Genomic DNA, 19,557 nt, shown 5'->3' on the forward strand with positions numbered 1-19,557 from the left:
ATTAACAGACGATAGAACCGTTGATGTTTTAATAGAGAATAAACATATTCATTTCTGGGCACATATTGATGATTAGGTTTACTACTGCAGCTCATCAACTCATTGGTTTACAACACTTCATTTTTACGTAGCTATGAGCGATTTTCGGCGACTTGCAGTTGGCGACGTGGACAAACTGCCGCAGACCATTTGTTACAGGTTCACCCTTTGATGTTGGCGTACCATTATTTCAAATAATCGTACGGGCAACTTGCCAATCGTACATTATTTATACTAGTGAAATATTGGACTCGTGTGGCGTATTTCATTGTAAAAGCACGTGCGGAGTGCCTGTCTGTATTTTAAGTCGTTCAATGGTCTCGAGCTTAAGGCATTGCGTAATATATTGTAAAAACATGTTACAATAAATTACTTAATGTCTCGCTCTCGACCATTAAAGAATACATAAACCAGTCATCCCATCAACAAAGAAAAGCACGTTCTTATAAAAATACTTTAAAACAGTTAACCCTTTGATAAACCAGAATCTAGGCTGAATTCTAAATTTCTATATTTACTTTTAGAGAGAAAGGGGGGGGGGGAGAGATTGGGGTTTGGCGTCCACTCGACATAAACAAGGACAATTCGGGGTCTTTAGAAGAAACCCACGAGAGTGAACAGGCGACCCTACTCCTTGTCACGTACAACCGGGGAAACATTTACTTGTAGAAGATTGAATGATTGGCTTCTGATACTTGAGCTTTTGAGGGAGTGTGTCTATTCTTACCGTTCAATCACATTTATCCCAAGCACAGCAACATGACATCCCTTCGTTTAATCTGGGGTCTTCCCTAAAATTTTGGAGAGTGATTTAAGGTATTGGGCATAATAAAATCGTGAGTCATGACGTAACGTTATGTAAACATATTTGGTCCAATTTGGAGCTTTGATTAAAATGTAACGATATTGTTACGCAGTTAGCTATTGGTTGTTAATCGGACTTTTGACCTGTCATAATTTGGAACAGAAATCTGCTTCCATTAAAGCAGTGTTTAGTGGGATTAGCTCTAATCAAACGAAACACTGCGAGGAGTGTGACTTTTTGAGGCATTTTGGAAGAGTATAGTAAAATACACATTATTAAAGATACATTATGGGAGATACGATAACGAGTTGACAGTTCTCACTATAATAGTTAAAAACTAGATAATGTAAAGGCAATTTGCTGAAAAATTCATTCAGATTGATCCACTATGAACCAAGAACTAAGCGGTTGAAATTTCCGGCTAGCCTTGATCATCATTACTAAAGTCAGAACGATAAACATCATAGTCTCGATTATCCATTTAATCGTTAAATCGTGAAGGAAAGTTATGCAGTAATCGGCTCACAATCCACTAAAGATCGCAGGCTAGCGATGCCATCTAGAGTTGATTATGGTCAGGATAGGTTAATTAATGTCTAATTAATAATTTAGATAACTTTTCAGGCCCAAAGAAAGACCTGCAATAGACAGATTTAGCTCTTGCATAATGCAGGCCTCGAAATGTTTAAAAAAAAGCTACCTGTCGCAAGTTTTCTTCATACCTGTCGCTTCAGTAAATAACCTGTCACTCTCAATTATCAAACTCAAAGACAAATCACATCCATACATGTAGGTACACACGCACGTGGTTAGGTCTTTGACGTACATTGCTCTATATAAATATCGTAATATGAAACATTTTTATTTCTTCGACATCGGATTGCCTAAAAGTTCTTGAAAGTCGGCGAATCTGCTTTGGCTCAGCGACTCGAAGATTCGTACAATTCTATCATCCGTATCCACGTGAATTCCGCAAAGTATCATGGTACCACACTTCCGTACTAAATCGAATACTTCACCGTTGAGTTGTAGAATTCAGATTTTAAAATATCCGTAATAAATTGAATATCAAAACACAAATCACACCGTATTTACATCTACCGCGTGCGAAGGACAGATAACGCCACCTGGAATTCCCTTCTCACATATCCGGACTATGTTTACGCTGCAAATTATATTTATATATGAAATATTTTTCCGACCTGATTTTTTGATTTTGTCAAATTTGTCTTATAAATTATTCATAGCCTTTATTTATGGAAATTGTTTAAAACTTTTTAAATGATTAAATACACCAAGCAACGAGCCGCGTGCATTTCCATTCCAACCACTACTACTAGTACTATATTTACTGTGGTGTCGTTACGGTAGAATTATTTCAGGTGACTTGGGGGTGCGTTTTAATTTATTTAGATATAATACTCCATAATGCTATAAACTAGTGTCAAGCAGATGAAAACAAGCGTAAAAATTGTCTACTCCCAAACTGTGTGAGCAACTGTAGCCTACGACAGAGCGAAATGTAAACAGTGCAAATGGCGGCATTTCGCGGTATTTCCGTGCTTAATTCTTGCATTTAGAAACAAATAATTAAATGTACGTGACGTGGACGTGAGTATTGTGGTCAATTTACTGAACATCAAGTAAAATTTAGTCCACCTGTCGCAAGCGACAGGTAGTTTTATTTGCTACCTGTCAGACGAAAAAATCGCCTGTCGGCGACAAGTAGACAGGCGAACATTTCGAGCCATGCATAATGTATATTTAATTATTCGCGTATAAGAATGCCATTATTTAGATTTAGGTATAGTTTTATAAAATGCCGAACAAAATTGTCATCTTTTAATATTCTTTGTTATTGCGTTGGATATCAATTTAATAATACTCTAGCCATTAGCCCCCGCCCCCACACACACACTGTTGCGCGACCAACCCTCCGGCTGGCAACCAACGTATTTGCGGGCGTTCTGTAGCTGTACGTGAAGACCCCCTGCAATAACCCAGACACGAACAGATAACAGAGTACTTCAATTAAGAACAACACAAACTTTATTACATAAATATATAAAACTAGCAGGATACCCGGCTTCGCTCGGGGGTCATAACTCCGAAACCGGAAGTGGTAGACTAACGCCACCTGGCCTATGTTACTCCCCGGTCCGAGCTTCTCCTATACCCCAAATTTCAGACTCGGGGCAGATGTAGCCGCCAACCCCGAACAGACAGACTTCGCTTGGGGGTCATAACTCCGAAACCGGAAGTGGTAGACTAACGCCACCTGGCCTGTGTTACTCCCCGGTCCGAGCTACCCCTACACCCTAAATTTCAGACTCGGGGCAGACCTAGTGTAGCCGCCAACCCCGAACAGACCGGCTTCACTCGGGGGTCATAACCCCGAAACCGGAAGTGGTAGACTAACGCCACCTGGCCTATGTTACTCCCCGGTCCGAGCTACCCCTATACCCCAAATTTCAGACTCGGGGCAGACCTAGTGTAGCCGCCAACCCCGAACAGACAGACAGACAAACGACAGTCTCAAATATATATATAGATTTAAAAATGTACATTGAAGTTAAAAGTTTTACTAGTTCCACGTTGAGAATAATTATTAGTACTGGTACTTAGTTTTTTAAAGTTGTGAATATATCAGGATACTTGGTGTATGCGATACACGATTCAGGAACTTCTGGATTGGAACGGTTTTCCTGCAAATAAAAATATCAAGCCCAGACCACCTTATTTACGTTTCCCAACTCCCTGCAGCATTTCCACTAGAAGCCTTGCTGCTAATAATAATCGCAATATCTTATGTAACATTAATAATCAGGTTTATATCTTGTGCACCAGATTCGGTTCCAGGCACCCAGATCATTCAGGCACGCACCAGATTTGGTTCGAAACACCAGGTTTTGTAGTACCAATGACTGGTTGTAATACCACTTTAGGTTCTACAGGCAAAGCTGGTTAATCAATTATATCACAATGTTCTATATGTTAATATTGCAAAACACCTTGGCTAAAAAAAAAGGGCAAGATAGGTGTGTAAATGTATAGAGTCAAAACCAAACGTCAACTCACAGTTAGACTTGGAGGTCAAAAGACAAACAAAGTCAAAGGCACGGTAGGCCTAATAATGTCGGTAAACACCGAAATTATTATTATAAATCACAAGAAGCTTAATTAGGCTCCCCAACAGGCACAGGTTAAACAATCTATTACAATACAATTAATTCCTTACCAGTGAAGGCATATTACAGGACGCTTGAGCCATGTCCCAAGATTCCAAGAAAACACGTCTGTACACAGTGAGTTGCGAAGGCCAACTAACAGGAATGATTCGTACAGCGCGCCATATTACGTCACCAAATTTTGACGTCATATTACCCCCAACGTAGTATCACGTGACCAACAGTCGAGCGTTTGGCGGACGGTTAGCTTGTCGATGTTTCAATCGAAAATACGGTAAGACTCGAGGCAGAAATATATTTATTTATATGCAAATATCGATAATTGGGTTTAATACTGTAGCCCATGCACTCATTGGTTCATGACACTCTATTTGTACGGAGCTATGAGGGATTATCGGCTACTGCAGCCGGCGAAGAAAACAGCGTGGAACAAAATGGCGCAGTCCATTTGTGACGCGGGGGAGAACAAGTTTGTAAAGGTGAACAAACCAGTGAATCCATTAACAAAGAAAGGCACGTTCTAATACAAATACTTTATAACAAATAATGCACTACATAGGTATGTTCCCAGTGAAACAATAAATAATTTAATAATGATGAAATATATATGGGTGTGTTCCCGGACCGTAACAACACACACCTCCAAAATGTTTTCTAATTAATAGTTTATATAACATTTCAGACCTAAAGAAGGACCTGCAATACGCAGATTTGTCTCATGCATAATGTTCATCTCCGACTGGGCTAATGAAGACGGGTGTACGCCATACAGTTTGTTTTAAGGGTAATGTTGCCCAGTCAGCGGCGCTATGGCCTGCAATTATATAGAATTACAAGAGTCAAGGGACCTTTTACGTGCACGCCAATGTATACACGGGACCTTAGTTTGTCGTACTACTAGTACTAGGCAGCCGTCCTGTACCTCTGACAAGGGGAAACCAGGAAATCCCTATGAACTTAGGATCGAGTCCGTTACCCTCAGGGTAGCTAGCCAGCGTCTCACCCACTGAGCCATCGTTACTGACGAACCGAAACGGGCTAATAAAGAGGGATATGCGCCATATACAGTGTGCAATGAATACAATTCTGCCCGCGTGGGAAACATCCTGTTTGGTAGCGTATGTCATATTATATCAAACGAAATGCACAGTTTTAAACTGAATAGAATGCGACCACGTGTTCAATATATGTATTGTAATGCACCTCTATACATTAAGGTATATAGGGATCTCTTGACAAAATGATGTATCGTTATGTAATAGTGAGTGTATTGGACCGATTAATGTGCGTTTTATTGAATACAGAGGTGTAGCCATTTTGTGAGTTAGTTGAAGACTAAATTCGTGTTATTTAATTCTAGTATTACCTGGTTAACTGTTACCTGTAGATTATTTAGTAATGACCATGGTGTTCAGTATCTCATATCACCTGTTCTGTTTATGGTCGTTAATGCAAGGTAAAGTTTCCTGATTAATGTAGTTACTCCTGTATATTTACAATGATATTATGTATATAACCAACATATTTATTGACCATGTATATCGTTTACCTTATGTTACAGAGGGATTCGATGACCGATTGGTTAGCGCGTGCGTGTTGTGTCATAAGGTCTGATATTGAGTCAACTAGCGTGGTTTCGATTTCTCGGATGTACGTGACAAGGTGTAGGCTCGCCTGTCCAACCTCGTGGAATTTCTCCGGGTCCTCCCTTTTCCTCCCACTGCTAAAGACCCCTACACGCAACCGAATTATTGAAATAAAATTGAACCAAGTCTTCGTCCTGAAATGACCCAGTTTGTGTCAAGTGGATGTTAAACCCCATTTCCATATATCTCACCTTACATTACATGTCAGTGTATGGTCTAACCCACATTGTAAATTAAACAACCAACTGTTCTTACAAACCTTAGTTTGGGACAAAGGACTTTAGAAACGACCTCACAGTTTTAATGAGTGAGGCGTTGGCTTACTAAGCAGGGGTCCAGTGTTCGATGAATAGTAGACCGTAGTGCCTCTATCCGGCAAAGTTCTCATAACACTCTATATGACGACTGTCCGTCTTCATCAGCCCTGTCAGAGCAGCACACAGGGCGTTAAACCCCATCTTATTTCATTAGATGCTATTTTAAACCAACTACCAAGGAATCTTTTACGTGCACGCCAATGTGTACGCGCGACCTCGGTTTTTCGTCCCATCCGAGCGACTAGACAGCTCGCTTTGTCAGGCCCTCCGTCCTGCATCACTGACAAGGGGAAACCACGCCGGAAAATATGGATGAACTTTCTCGGCCAATGCAGGGATCGAACACCCGACCTTTTTTTAAATTAGTTGTGTTAAGATAAAATTTGTATCATCAATTAATTGGAATATTGTAAACTAGTACAATTTGTTGACCAGAATAAAGATTGGGGCATATTATTCAGTTACAACAAAAGTGGTATTGAGCCTTTAAAAAGACACCTGTCATATCCATGAAAATACCAATGAAGCGTGTTCACAATTCTGTTTTAATTTTTTATTTTAAGTTGTTAAAGGCGAGTACTGTGACTATTTTGATGATGATCATGGTATCAACAACTCAACGTATTGTTATTATGGATGTTGTAATACCAGCAGTAACGCTACGTTACGCAACGTATGCTGCTCTATCTATGATGGACCTGGGTAACATAATTATGCTAATTTTTACTCGAATTAAAAAATACACCTTTAAGTATGGGCTATAAGGTCGCCACAAATATCCGTCCGCCCGTCAACAATTACTTTATTTCAAATACATAAATTCGGTACGTTCTATCATTACTTCATATAAACAAGTTATATTACTCCACTTGAGACGGAGAGGGGGGGGGGCAATGGTTAGCACGTGCGCGCTGTATCATACGGTCTGTCATTGAGTCAATTGGAGGGGTTTCGATTGCCGGTTGTATGTGACAAGGAGTAGAATCGCCTGTCCAACCTCGTGGGTTTTCTACCCCCCACTACTAAAGACCCCTACGCGCAAGCGAATTATTTAAATGAAATTAAACCATGTGTTAGTTCCGAAATGACCTAGTTTGTGTGAGTGGACGTTAAATCCCATTTCTCTCTCTCTCTCTCTCTCTACTTGAGACACACAAGTTTTTTTAAATTTTTTCTTTAAATACACAAGTTCTATTGGATTAAGTTCATCGGGTTTTTCCGACGTGGTTTTCCCTTGTCAGTGGTGCAGGACGGAGGGCTTGACAAGGACAGCTGTCTAGTCGTTCGGATTTGACGAAAAACCGAGGTCCCGTGTATACATTCGTATGCACGTAAAAGATCTCTTGGCAGTTAGAATTCCATATAAGAGTGGGCCATAGTGCCGCTGCCCGGGCAAAATGTCTCTCATAGCACACTGTATGGCGTATGCCCGTCTTCATTAGCCCAGTCGGACGTTAAACCCCATTTCCTTTCTATTGCATAACCTTAGATAAACAAGCAATATTACATGTCTTCGGATACACAAATTATTAAAAATTATTCAAAACTGAAGTAATTGGATCTTGGCGCCAATACCTAAATTATATCAACAGATATGGTTATAGACAAGATACCTTGACCATGACCTGATGAAAGGGCGGGTTCTTTGTCTATTCCTTTGGATCACATTCATCATCTTTGAAGCAACATGGTAAAATTTCATCAACATTCGTTAATATCATATCATTCCCCATTCTAAAGTGTGGAATAACAATAAATATTTGTTTTTCAGATTCTTCAACTGTTATAGCAGTAATACCAGTTTCCCCTTTGGTATAATTGTAGCAGTCAGTTTCATATTTGTGATGTTTATTGTCACATGTTGTTGTTGTTGCCGTAAACGACAAGCAACTCAAGGACTGGTTCTTGAAGCTCCAGTGGTATATTCTAGTATTTAATAATAATAACAGTATACTCATCGCGCAGGTTTGTTTAGATATTCAATTCAAAAACAGTTTTATAGTAAACTATTTTTAATTTGATTCAAACAGATAAGATTTTAGTTGTACCAATACTTTTAGACATAATATATTTAGACATTAATATATTTAGACATTAATATATTTACAAAGAGTAACAATTCCTTCATTAAAGTTACAATTTCATATTTTCTAAGAAAGTCAAAACAATAATTTCTATGTCTTTTGCTTATTAGGTTGTCAACTCACTATAGATCATAGGTTATCTTTCCCACACTTAACACTCTTCACACCGGAAATAATTACACAATTACCTCCCTTGTTTTCCTATTCCCCCACCATGGAATAGCTATCTTCAAACGTTTGAATTTGAAGTTGAAAATGGTATTTTTGCCAATTTCTCAACTGGCAATAGTGAATTATAGGATTAATAGGATTATTCTTTAACAAGGTAGGACTGTTTATAGATACCATCTATTTTAGGGCTTTATTTTAATACATTTTAAAAATATGACTTAAAAATATGAAATTGTAACTTTAAGTCCCTCGTTTTGATAGACATGTTGAGGGTTTGTGATTTGGGCCGAATTATTTAGAAGCGAAAGTGACGCGGTTCTTTCATAAGACAATATCACAGACTGATTGCATTATCTCTTTTTGTAATTCGGCCAATACGAGATCGTGTCAGTTCGTGGATCCATTGAGACCATGGACACGGGGGTGGGGGCGCACAGGCGGCGAAAGCGCGCAACGGTGTTTCGGTTTGTCGGCACAACGAGAACTACTGGTTTAAATCGAAGCTGACATTGTACATTATATTAGTTGTACTTAATGTAAAGCGACCGAGAGCATCTCGCTGAGTTGAATTGTTGGCGCTATATAAATTAATCATTATTATTATTATTACGATTACATTATTGAGTCGGCCCACGCGTGGATGCGCCCTCCCCCACTTAGATCTGCCCTTGCGTTTAGACTAATGAGTTTACGAGGCATTGATCCCTTCATCTCTACGGGTAGCACCGGTTTACTTCCGGTTTTGTTAATGTCTGACGTCATAAGGTCAAAAGCCGCTCATATGACACCTGACGCGACCTTTCACTACAACTGGTCAAATCTCCATGTAGTGAAGGCCATCGAAAGTATAAAAAACGAAAGGAAATATAGATCTGTATTTTAATCCGATTGATTGAGTTTGATTACGAAGTTAGAGTAGGCCGTAGCGCCACTGTGCGGGCAACGTGCCCTAAAAAAATGAATCCCGATCAACAAATCGCATTATATCCCCTTTTTTTGCGTTCGCCATTCGCCGTTTTGGGAAAATCACAGTAACCGAGTTCTACTCCTATTAAAAATGTGAGTTTAAAGTGCATGAAAACCCGAAAAAAATTACTGAATTTATGATCCGTTTCGGTACCATAATGTCAAATGGCCACTTGATATGGAATGACCAATGCCGGATTAACCATGTTGGGGGTCCTGGAACTTGTGGGGGGCCCTTGATCACCGACCGCGGGTCGGGGTGAGGGGGTCCCCCAGGAAATTTTCAGAAATTGGAGGCCAGAAACGTGATTTCCTGGCATTTCAGGCACTTAAGTGGGAGCCATTTAGAAGTACCTCCCACAGAAAAAATAAAATTCTGCCACAAAATTAGCGCATTCTGGCGTTATTTCAGTGGACCAATCCATGCGAGTGAGATTAAAGAACATTAACAGATTCTGCGTTCAAAACTGGAATATAAATGGGTTCAAACTTACCTTGATTCCACCTCCTTAGTAGCACAACAAGTTGTAACCAAAATATTGCCGCGGAAGTGGATTTTGGTGCGTTTACTCGATTGACGCTTCCAGGTAAATAAACAAAAAAGAAACACGGATACCAGTCGAAAATATGACGCGCATCACCATTGATTGAGGAGGTCCCAGGGACTTTCGACGGACGGGCCTGGAACTTGTGGGGGCCCTTGATCACCGACCGCGGGTCGGGGGGAGGGGGTCCCCCAGGAAATTTTCAGAAATTGGAGGCCAGAAAAGTGATTTCCTGGCATTTCAGGCACTTAAGTCGGAGCCATTTAGAAGTACCTTCCACAGAAAAAATAAAATTCTGCCACAAAATTAGCGCATTCTGGCGTTATTTCAGTGGACCAATCCATGTGAGTGAGATTAAAGAACATTAACAGATTCTGCGTTCAAAACTGGAATATAAATGGGTTCAAACTTACCTTGATTCCACCTCCTTAGTAGCACAACAAGTTGTAACCAAAATATTGCCGCGGAAGAGGATTTTAGTGCGTTTACTCGATTGACGCTTCCAGGTAAATAAACAAAAAAGAAACACGGATACCAGTCGAAAATATGACGCGCATCACCATTGATTGAGGAGGTCCCAGGGACTTTCGACGGATGGCCCTCGGAGCATGGGAGGGCCTCGTCACTAGGTCACCTGCCGTTGGAGTCCTCGGTCCGACCATGCTCGAGGCGCGCAACTGAGATTTTTGTGGGGGGCCCTGGGGAATGGGCCCCATGGTTAATCCGGCGTTGGGAATGACCCATATTCATGTATCTTCTGATGAAAATTTCGAATAAAGATTATTATTATTATCTAGTTATTATGTGGGTGGTTTAAATTCTTATTTTACTTAGACTTGTACTTCTTGTTCGCGATGTAAATGAAGTTGTAACATGGACGGGAAATCTTCCTTTGTGTTTTCCCTCTAGTAGATGGGTGGAGCTTAACCGGGCAATAACTAGACATGTTCAATGTTATTGCACACTTTTGCTGGTTTACCCTAGTTTTAGTAGAAGTCATATAGAGAAGTGGGGTGGGTTTTCTGTGCAATAACACTAAGCATGTTGAGCAGTTGTCAATGTTACAAGTCATTTATAGCACGCTTCATTCGTTAACAGGTTTAACCCCTCGGCCTTCGGCCTCTGGTTAAACCTTTTAACTCATGACAGTCGCGCTATAAATAGAACTTAATATTTACAACGCTGGTATATTTTACACATATGCTGTACGATCGTTTATTTTTTGTTCTGATAAATTAATATTTGGATTATCCATCCTCGTGCATCTTTTGTATTGCAGATACTGGTCAAACAAGTACCTTGCGTCCACCAATCGTTTTGACCCCTCCACCATATCACTCACTAGAAGCTAATAAGCCACCACCATCTTATGATACAGTTACCTCCCCTGTAGGACAAGATGACCAGAACTTCGATACACATACAAATAGCAATATTAATTAAGGGTATAGACAGATAATGGTTTATTATATTAACTGTGTGTATAGAGAACTGTTTATTGTATTAACCGTGTAGATAGGGGGCTGTTTATTGTATTAACCGTGTAGATAGAGGGCTGTTTAATGTACTAACTGTGTAGATAGAGAACTGTTTATTGTATTAACTAGAGAACTGTTTATTGTATTAACTGTATATAGATAAAGAATGGTTTATTATATTAATTGTATATAGAGATAATGGTTTATCATATTAACTGTATATAGGCAGATGGTAGTTTATTATATTAACTGTATATAGAGGCCTGTTTATTATATCAATTGTATATACAGGGAACTGTTTATTATATTAGCCGTGTATAGACAGAACTTTTAATTACAATATCTGTACATAGAGAACGGTTAATTTTTTTTTTATATTTCTCGGTGATTTGCAGTTAACGGAACCGTCTGACCAAGATATATTTAATGAATAGAAAACTTCACTCTCGGTATAATAATCGTAAAAGTGGTGAACTGTTTAAATGACGATGAATTGTTAATCTTATGGAGCTCACGGACAGATTTGAATTGGAAATAGTCCATAGGTCCACATAAAGCAAGCGAAATATTTTCCCCAAAGGTGTTTTTATTTTTATCCGAATGATCATACCAAGCATCAGTCAGCTTGACCACAAATTGATTTTATCGACGAATAGCGTGGTCGGGGTACATAATTTTCGGGGATTAAGTGTGTGTGGGGGGTGGTGGGAGAGATGATTTTTGATATTTTTATGAGCTATGGGTGCAGTAGAACCCATCTCTACCCCTTGGGGAAATGTTTGGCGCCATTTTGAATTTTGGCCCCGCCCAATCACGTATGAAAGCAATAACTTGTGAATATTGATCTCTAACCCCAGCAAGTATGGCGTCTACCTATAGGTAATGGATATCACTGATTTCAAAAATCACACCCATTTGGCGCTATGACGTCATTATGTCATTGTGGTTATGAAGTCAATTGCCGTCATTTATTTGGGGTATGGACCGTATTTTTTTGTGCTGTGGTCAGGCCCAAGAAGATCCTTAGCACCCTGAAAGAAAACCGATATATCAGATTCGCACAACTGATAAAACAAGAGAAAAACTTTTAGAATTATGTGATGATCTGAACAGGTGAAGGCTCGGTTATATGATTGTTTTGACTGATGAAGCTAAAAACGAGTATTTCGCTATGTGGTGTCAATGGTTACGGTAAGTAAGGGCTCAAATTCCGTTTGAAGGAAAGGTATGGAGAACTATATATATTTTTTATGGATCAAGGAAGGAAGCTGTGTGGTTTGGAAATATGGCATCTTACATTGTTAATGAGCAGTGGTATTCTGAACGGTCGGGTGATTCAGTAACTGAGAAAACTAGAATAACGACGATCGTCGCAAAATTAGCCCGTGAAAGAATACGCGAGAAAATCTACAATAAGGATAAGTATCCCGACAATGAGGCTATACGTGACTTTGCCAAAAAAAGTGATTTCATTGTTCCCAGTTTGAAAAGTTTTCTGGATGTCCTCCTCAATAGAGAACTATCAAAGGTTGCACTAGGCCAAACTTTGATTCAGACAGCAAAGCCGCGGTCCGTTATCGCGCCGCTCTTGTTTGGGATTGGTGTCGAGTTCGATCACATTTTCGGCTCGGAGTGGGCGATCAGCCAGCTACATCCTTTGGGATTCTGTACCTCGGCAGATGAAGTCGTACCTTTCAAGAACAGTCTGTGGGAGACAACGCCGATGCGAATATTGACGGAACTGGAATTTTCCACGGTGCCGGCCAGATTCGCTGGATAAAACTGGGAGTGGATAATTCCAAACCGACGTCACAAGTAGTGAAGCGAGCGCGAATGCAAGTATCCGAGTTATGTAAAAAAAAAAAAAAAAAAGATGTGGTATTCGGACAATGACGTGTATTCGCAGCGCGATCCCTTCGCTATCCCAACGTTAACTTTTACTGTTTCTTGAGATTCAAATACCATACATAGTCAACTCATCGGAGTTCTATACTACCCTTTTGTGACGCTCGTCAGGATTGCTGGGGGAAATCACTTCAACCAGCAACCTGACTGGATTACGCCAAACTGTATCGTTTAAAGATAAATCAGTGTCGATGGTATTCACATTTTACTTCTCCTGGACGTGAACCGAAATGACGAAAGCACTGTCTTTTCGCCGATATGCTTTGTGGATAAACAGGCTAGACAATGTAAAATGCTGTGTACGACAACCACCTTTGATCAACCGGTGTATGTTAAGGCAGTTAAGCCCATAGACCGCAAAACCGTAGTCGTCAGATTGAGAGGATTCCACACTCTTATGGGCGCAGTTGGTGATATATTTCATCTAATGAGAGGATCTGGAATCGAAGAGGCGATGATGGAAGTCTACGGGGAAACTACACCCCCTAATATAATGTCGAGGACGGCTGTAGCACGAGCTCTTGGGCTATTAATTTATTGGATTCGCCTCTCTACATGAAGCTGTTAAGAGTTTCTGCAGCCAGCTGAAGCCGAGGATAGACAGTGATGACAATATCGTGCCACGATTGATCGAAGAAGTGGCGTCACCCAGCCATCTATAGGTGAAAAGCCTGGACTTGAACAGTGAATATGACTTGAATGAGAATCAAATCTTGCAGACTTTTGCCAGTCACCTATCTCTGCTTCAATCCACGTTAAATTCGACATCTCGAAAAGGCAAATTATGGATAAAGTTCATAAAATACGCCACTTGCGTGACGAGATTCATATAATATGCTGAACGTAGCAAACAGAACATCCACTAAACGGACTGTGGCCAGATTTGACCATTGAGAAATTCCTGATGGCGTCTCCATAGTCGCGTCGTGTACTCACGCATGACAAAGGTTTATCAGAGTGTACGATACCAACGGGTATATACAATGCACCATGGCGCTACCATACACGGTGCCGTGACAACCCTACCTGGCAAGCGTTGAACAACAACAAATCAACACGCGAAGTTGGGTACTTCCCGAAGGCGCCGAGATCAAGCAGATCTGGACAATAAACCATTTACAGGGGCGAAAATCAACAGAAAGGATCAGATGCGGACGCTACGGGATCTGTAACCCGGTGTAACAGTAGGCAAAAAAGTCATCCATGTGAACCAAACAACCCTGTTCTTGCGCTGTGTTGTGGTCGCCAAACGACTTGGATGAGACTTCCGAGCATTCTTCAAGTATGAAATGTGCTCGGTACCGACATCCCTATTCAAAGACAATTGTGTGTAGAAAACACAAAAGTCGGCGTTGACTGCAAAATTACTAGTTGAACGGGACAACGGCCAGTTACCAACGGACCTCATCTTGATTGGTGGAGGGCGGCTACTGCACCGAATCATATTGAAAAGGAACGTGGCATTCGATGAGATTCTTTGTCAATACTCTGAATTTCTACGCCAAAGTTTTGCCAGTAATTGTATGATTGTCATGGATGGTTATGTCAAATCCAAAAAAAAAGAACCGCGAACGAATGCGCCGCACCAACGCAAAGTTTCCGGAGATGTTAAGGTTCGATTGGACACAAGTCTAATTTCTTGTCGAATAACTCCAATACGTCACACATTGTAGAACTGATGGCTGCACGGTTGGGGGGGGGCATGGTTATATTGTGCGAAAGTGTCCTGTCAATGCGGATATGACTAAAACAAACGACGAGCGATGGACAGAGACAGAGAAATGGGGTTTAACGTCCACTTGACACAAACTAGGTCATTTCGGGACTAACACATGGTTTAATTTTATTTCAATAATTCGCTTGCGCGTAGGGGTCTTAAGCAGTGGGAGGACCCGGAGAAAACCCACGAGGTTGGACAGGCGACCCTACTCCTTATCACGTACAATCGGGGAATCGAAACCCTGCCAGTTGACTCAATGACAGACCGTATGATACAGCGCGTGCGTGCTAACCATTCGGCCACCCCCCCCCCCTTCGCCCTCGACGAGCGAGGGCAATAATTAGCAAGTAGTTCATAACGATACTAACGTAGTGTGTATGCTTTTTTATCATGTTTACCAGCGGAATGACGATACATCTGATCAAAGTGTTTTGCGAAAGGCGCTGCTCTTCTGCAAACCAAAGTTAGGTGGATTCTATCGTGTCCAGGACATCTCTTGGAAAATCCACCCAAGGCAAGCTGGGGCGTTGCTTTTTATCCATGCGTGGTCAGGCTGTGACACAACCTCGTCGTTATTCAAACATGTGAAGTTGTAACTGTACAACTGGAAAGTGAAAGGTTGACAGCAATCGCTGAGGAAATGAAAAGTACTGTTTAACAGCCTCGAATTAGAGACTTATGAGCAGAGGTGTCTGTGACCAGAACGGCAAACAAAGAAATGACAACATTAAGACATTAAAAATTTCTAGTGATGATTACCATAAATCTGAGTAAACTAGACCCCAGCGTGCATCCTACTATCATAGCCTACGAGTACATCTTCTAAGTAGTTAGGCGACATCAGCTGGACGATTGTTTACTAGATAAAAAGATGTGGGGGGAGGGGGCAAATGGACTGCAGCCAATCATGACCGATCTGCCAGCAGCTCTCGAGGAGGTTCTCACCTTTGTCTGCTGCAAGTGCATACGACTCATTAACAGGTTTTGTTTTATAAACAATATTTTATTCAGGCTGTCTGTATGGGATAGGGGAACCGGATTAGCCTATGTAAAACCCCTCTCATTAACAGATGCGGTAATCAGCAATGTAGTTGTGTTAAACACGGACTATAGTGTGTAGAAGCGTGTGGTAGTTGTCACGGTCGTGACTGAAAACTGACCATCTGGAATTCCGCAGGATGTTGATGACGATGATGACGTTCAGTGGGATCATTTAAATAGTATTAAATGTTGTGAGATTCATTTACAACTTGTTATCTCTAATAAAGATATCATACACTACCTAATAACCATCAGATATCATTTTAGGGTCATTCCAGGTCCAGATTATGTAACATTAGCTTGTTTATATCATCTGTGGAGGTTGCTGAATATTGTGTCTTTGTAAATACTTTCAGAACTTGCAACACTTTAGAAATTTATATCGCAATAATTTTAGTTTGCAAGAGTTTTGTTGACAAATTTCAATTCATCATATCTTTGTGAATACTGAACTGAATGGGGCCAGTTTTATACCGATATTCGGGGTGTTCCCACTTAGCCGGTGCAGGCTTTGATGTCAAATTTTGCCGCTAATCCAGAGTTAATCCTAGAACAATGGTGTTATAAACTATAGTCCATATCTTTTTAAAGACTAAAACTGTATTGATTTTAACAAATTTAACTTTTATTAAATAACATTAAATAGCTTACACATATAAAATTATATTGATTTCCAATGGACGGCATTTGGTCTGCTTGACTTTATACTGAACTTGTAACCATTGTGTATTAAATATTGGCCACCTCGATTATTGGAGATAAAGCGAATATTAACCTGAACGTTTGCCATTTAAAAATAAATATAATTTCGACACAGATCGACCATCTATTTATATTAATAAAGTAAATTGAATTTATGTTTGAAATCATAACGCCGTCATGAACTGTGTTCAAAATGTCATTAATTAGTTGGTTAATAAATTTTATTAAGAGGGATTAAGAGCTCATTAACGCTGAACACTAGTGAACACTTCTTGAGTGACTACTTTTAAACAGACTATAGTTTTAAGATCAATCAAAGGATTAACAGTCTGCCGGCTAAGTGGGAACACACCCGATATTCCTCTTAACTTTCACTATATTGTAGTTTACCGGTGTCTAACAGCTCCCCGAGTGATGATCCCTGACTGTAAACACGGGTGGATGATATGACAAACAAATCCTTTATAATTATATGACACATGACATGACACAATTATATGAAATACAAATTACTTTTATTACTAGTTTGTTTCTGGTGAATTGTTTCGACTTTACCAGACGTTTAAATGTTGGTCTAATATTGATTTAAATAAACCATATACAATAACATAGATAAAAGCCTAATATTAGTCATTTGCTTGGATAATATGAGATTGATTTTAGTGCTTAACCAATCAAAATTGAAGTATCTACTATCTTTAGTTAAGATTTCGAGAAACAGGGCCCAGGTCTTGGATCAATTAGCCGTACTTGCCTACGCCATCTTCTAAGTTTTGTGATTACAGTCAGATTTATGTCCTTTGAATTCATCAAACGACCGTTTATTTCAGAAGTAGAATCAGCTGTTTGGTAACACGAACAAATCATTCCTCAAAATATTGTACAGATCTGGCAACTAAAAATCACGTAGAAAATAAAACCGTCCATGTATAAAATGTTAAACCATCCCCAGGTTTCTGTTCAGAGTCTTGAAACGATTGACAGATTCGTGCTCTCCGAGTGCAACGACGGGGTTCGGATTTCATTGTTAGTTGACTTCCGGTCACAGCACTGGCAAAATATTTTAAAGAACGTTTTCCGGAACTGAGAACTGAGGGTCATGTAGAAAACAAACCCTACACAGTTGCTGATGAGCTCACACAACTTCCCAATTCGCATTATGGTATGATATAGATAATGTTCTTTGGTGTTTGTGCCGTAACCTGACACTGTGTTTTGTACAAGTGAGCTTACATTTGATGGCAGGGCGAATATCACTAGAACAAACGTTGATGCGAGTACGGTTACGGTTATACGCAGATCGTTATTTCTCGCACGGTTGGTAGCAACCATATTTTTACGAGACTTGGAATGTCGTCTTAAGGTAATGACGATAATGAAATTTAGAATCAAACAACCTAATAACGAAACGTAGACAAACACCACCTTGCTGGATATACTCCATGCTTCATATTCACGTCTATTTGCCACAAATATTTCAGTTAATTGAAATTTCCACAGAGTTCCATTTGTAATTGGAGACTGATAGCATACCACGTCGAATTTGAACGCAACGAATATATGGAAAAGAATGGAGACGGTCGTAAGACAGATGACAGTTATAACTGGATGTTTAACAAGTTTGAAATGTTTTGATTTGAGAGGTAAGACAACAGCAATACATCTTTCAGCTGAGAGTAAACACGATAGACAGTAAGTTGTTCGTCTAATGGCGGCACCCAGATAAATACTGAAATACAACTGGACTGTAAGATAGACATATGAAGAGGTTGCGTTTTGACCGTAGATAACTCCTAAAGTTTCCTGTAGTATAGATATTATAACATTAGTCAGTTCTGAGAGATTCAGTGCTACAAGATAAATGCTGGTCGGACTTCTCATGGGTTTTGTGGAATAAACGACGGCTCCAAAAATACATAAAACAAAACCGAGAAAGGTCAAAGGATACATGGAATAGTTGCTGGCACTATTTAGAGCGTGGAATATTTTTCCAGATACTAAACCGCTGTCTATTAACGATATTTCCTGTCTTGTTGCAGTTTCATTTCCTGGGTTGGCGTTGATTGTGGAATTCATATCTTCTACCGTTTATCCGTTCAGTGCAAACGACAAAAGCGAAAAATTCATTCCAGACTTTAAAACCTTTCAGCCAAATCTCGCTTTTTTATGCGGTTATAACAATGGCGACCAAAGTTAGCATTTGATTCGCTGTCCGGCTGGACATTTATGACAATAGTTTTGTAGAAATCCATATAATGATTTTTTCGCGGATTAGCGCGCCATCATATGAGTACATTATATAGTTATATTTTTCTGTATCGATATAAAAGACTGCGAATGTTTAAGGCGCTTGTCTTGATTTGAATTTTTCTGAAATTATCAAATTCCCAAGGCCCCAAAAATGAAGTCAGAACGGACACAACTTTTAGTCAAAACGAATGTTTTATAAATGAATGAAGGAGAGGAATTACCACCTAAAGCAAAACGCCCCAAAAGCGAGGTGAGAACGGACATAACTTGTAGTCAAAACGAATGTCAAAACGCCCCAAAAGTGAGGTCAGAACGGACACAAGGTTTAGTACAAAGAAATCGTTTGTGTACATAAAGGGACGAAAATCCCCACCCACCCAATCCATGGTCCTAGAGCACAAATGAAAAAAATGTAGAATCATATTGTAATATGCAGGAGTAAGGTTCTACTTTAACTAGTTCTTGTCCGTGTGATAGTTCGTGTCTGTTATATTACTATTGTAGAAGGTAGACCAACTAGTTCGTGTCTGTTATATTACTATTGTAGAAGCTAGACCAACTAGTTCGTGTCTGTTATATTACTATTGTAGAAGCTAGACCAACTAGTTCGTGTCTGTTATATTACTATTGTAGAAGCTAGATCAACTAGTTCTTGTCTGTTATATTACTATTGTAGAAGCTAAACCAACTAGTTCGTGTC

At 39.9% G+C, this 19,557-nt stretch overlaps 1 long non-coding RNA gene across 1 annotated transcript; it reads left to right on the forward strand.

Moving 5' to 3' along the window:
- Positions 1-4,228: 4,228 nt before the first annotated feature.
- On the forward strand, positions 4,229-11,427 carry LOC126826971 (uncharacterized). Its single transcript, XR_007682499.1, has 5 exons — positions 4,229-4,306; positions 5,393-5,488; positions 6,559-6,697; positions 7,767-7,960; positions 11,041-11,427. It is a non-coding gene; the product is annotated as an uncharacterized LOC126826971 (long non-coding RNA).
- Positions 11,428-19,557: the final 8,130 nt, after the last annotated feature.

The sequence above is a fragment of the Patella vulgata genome, chromosome 7, assembly GCF_932274485.2.
Source record: "Patella vulgata chromosome 7, xgPatVulg1.2, whole genome shotgun sequence".
Lineage (NCBI taxonomy): Eukaryota > Metazoa > Mollusca > Gastropoda > Patellidae > Patella > Patella vulgata.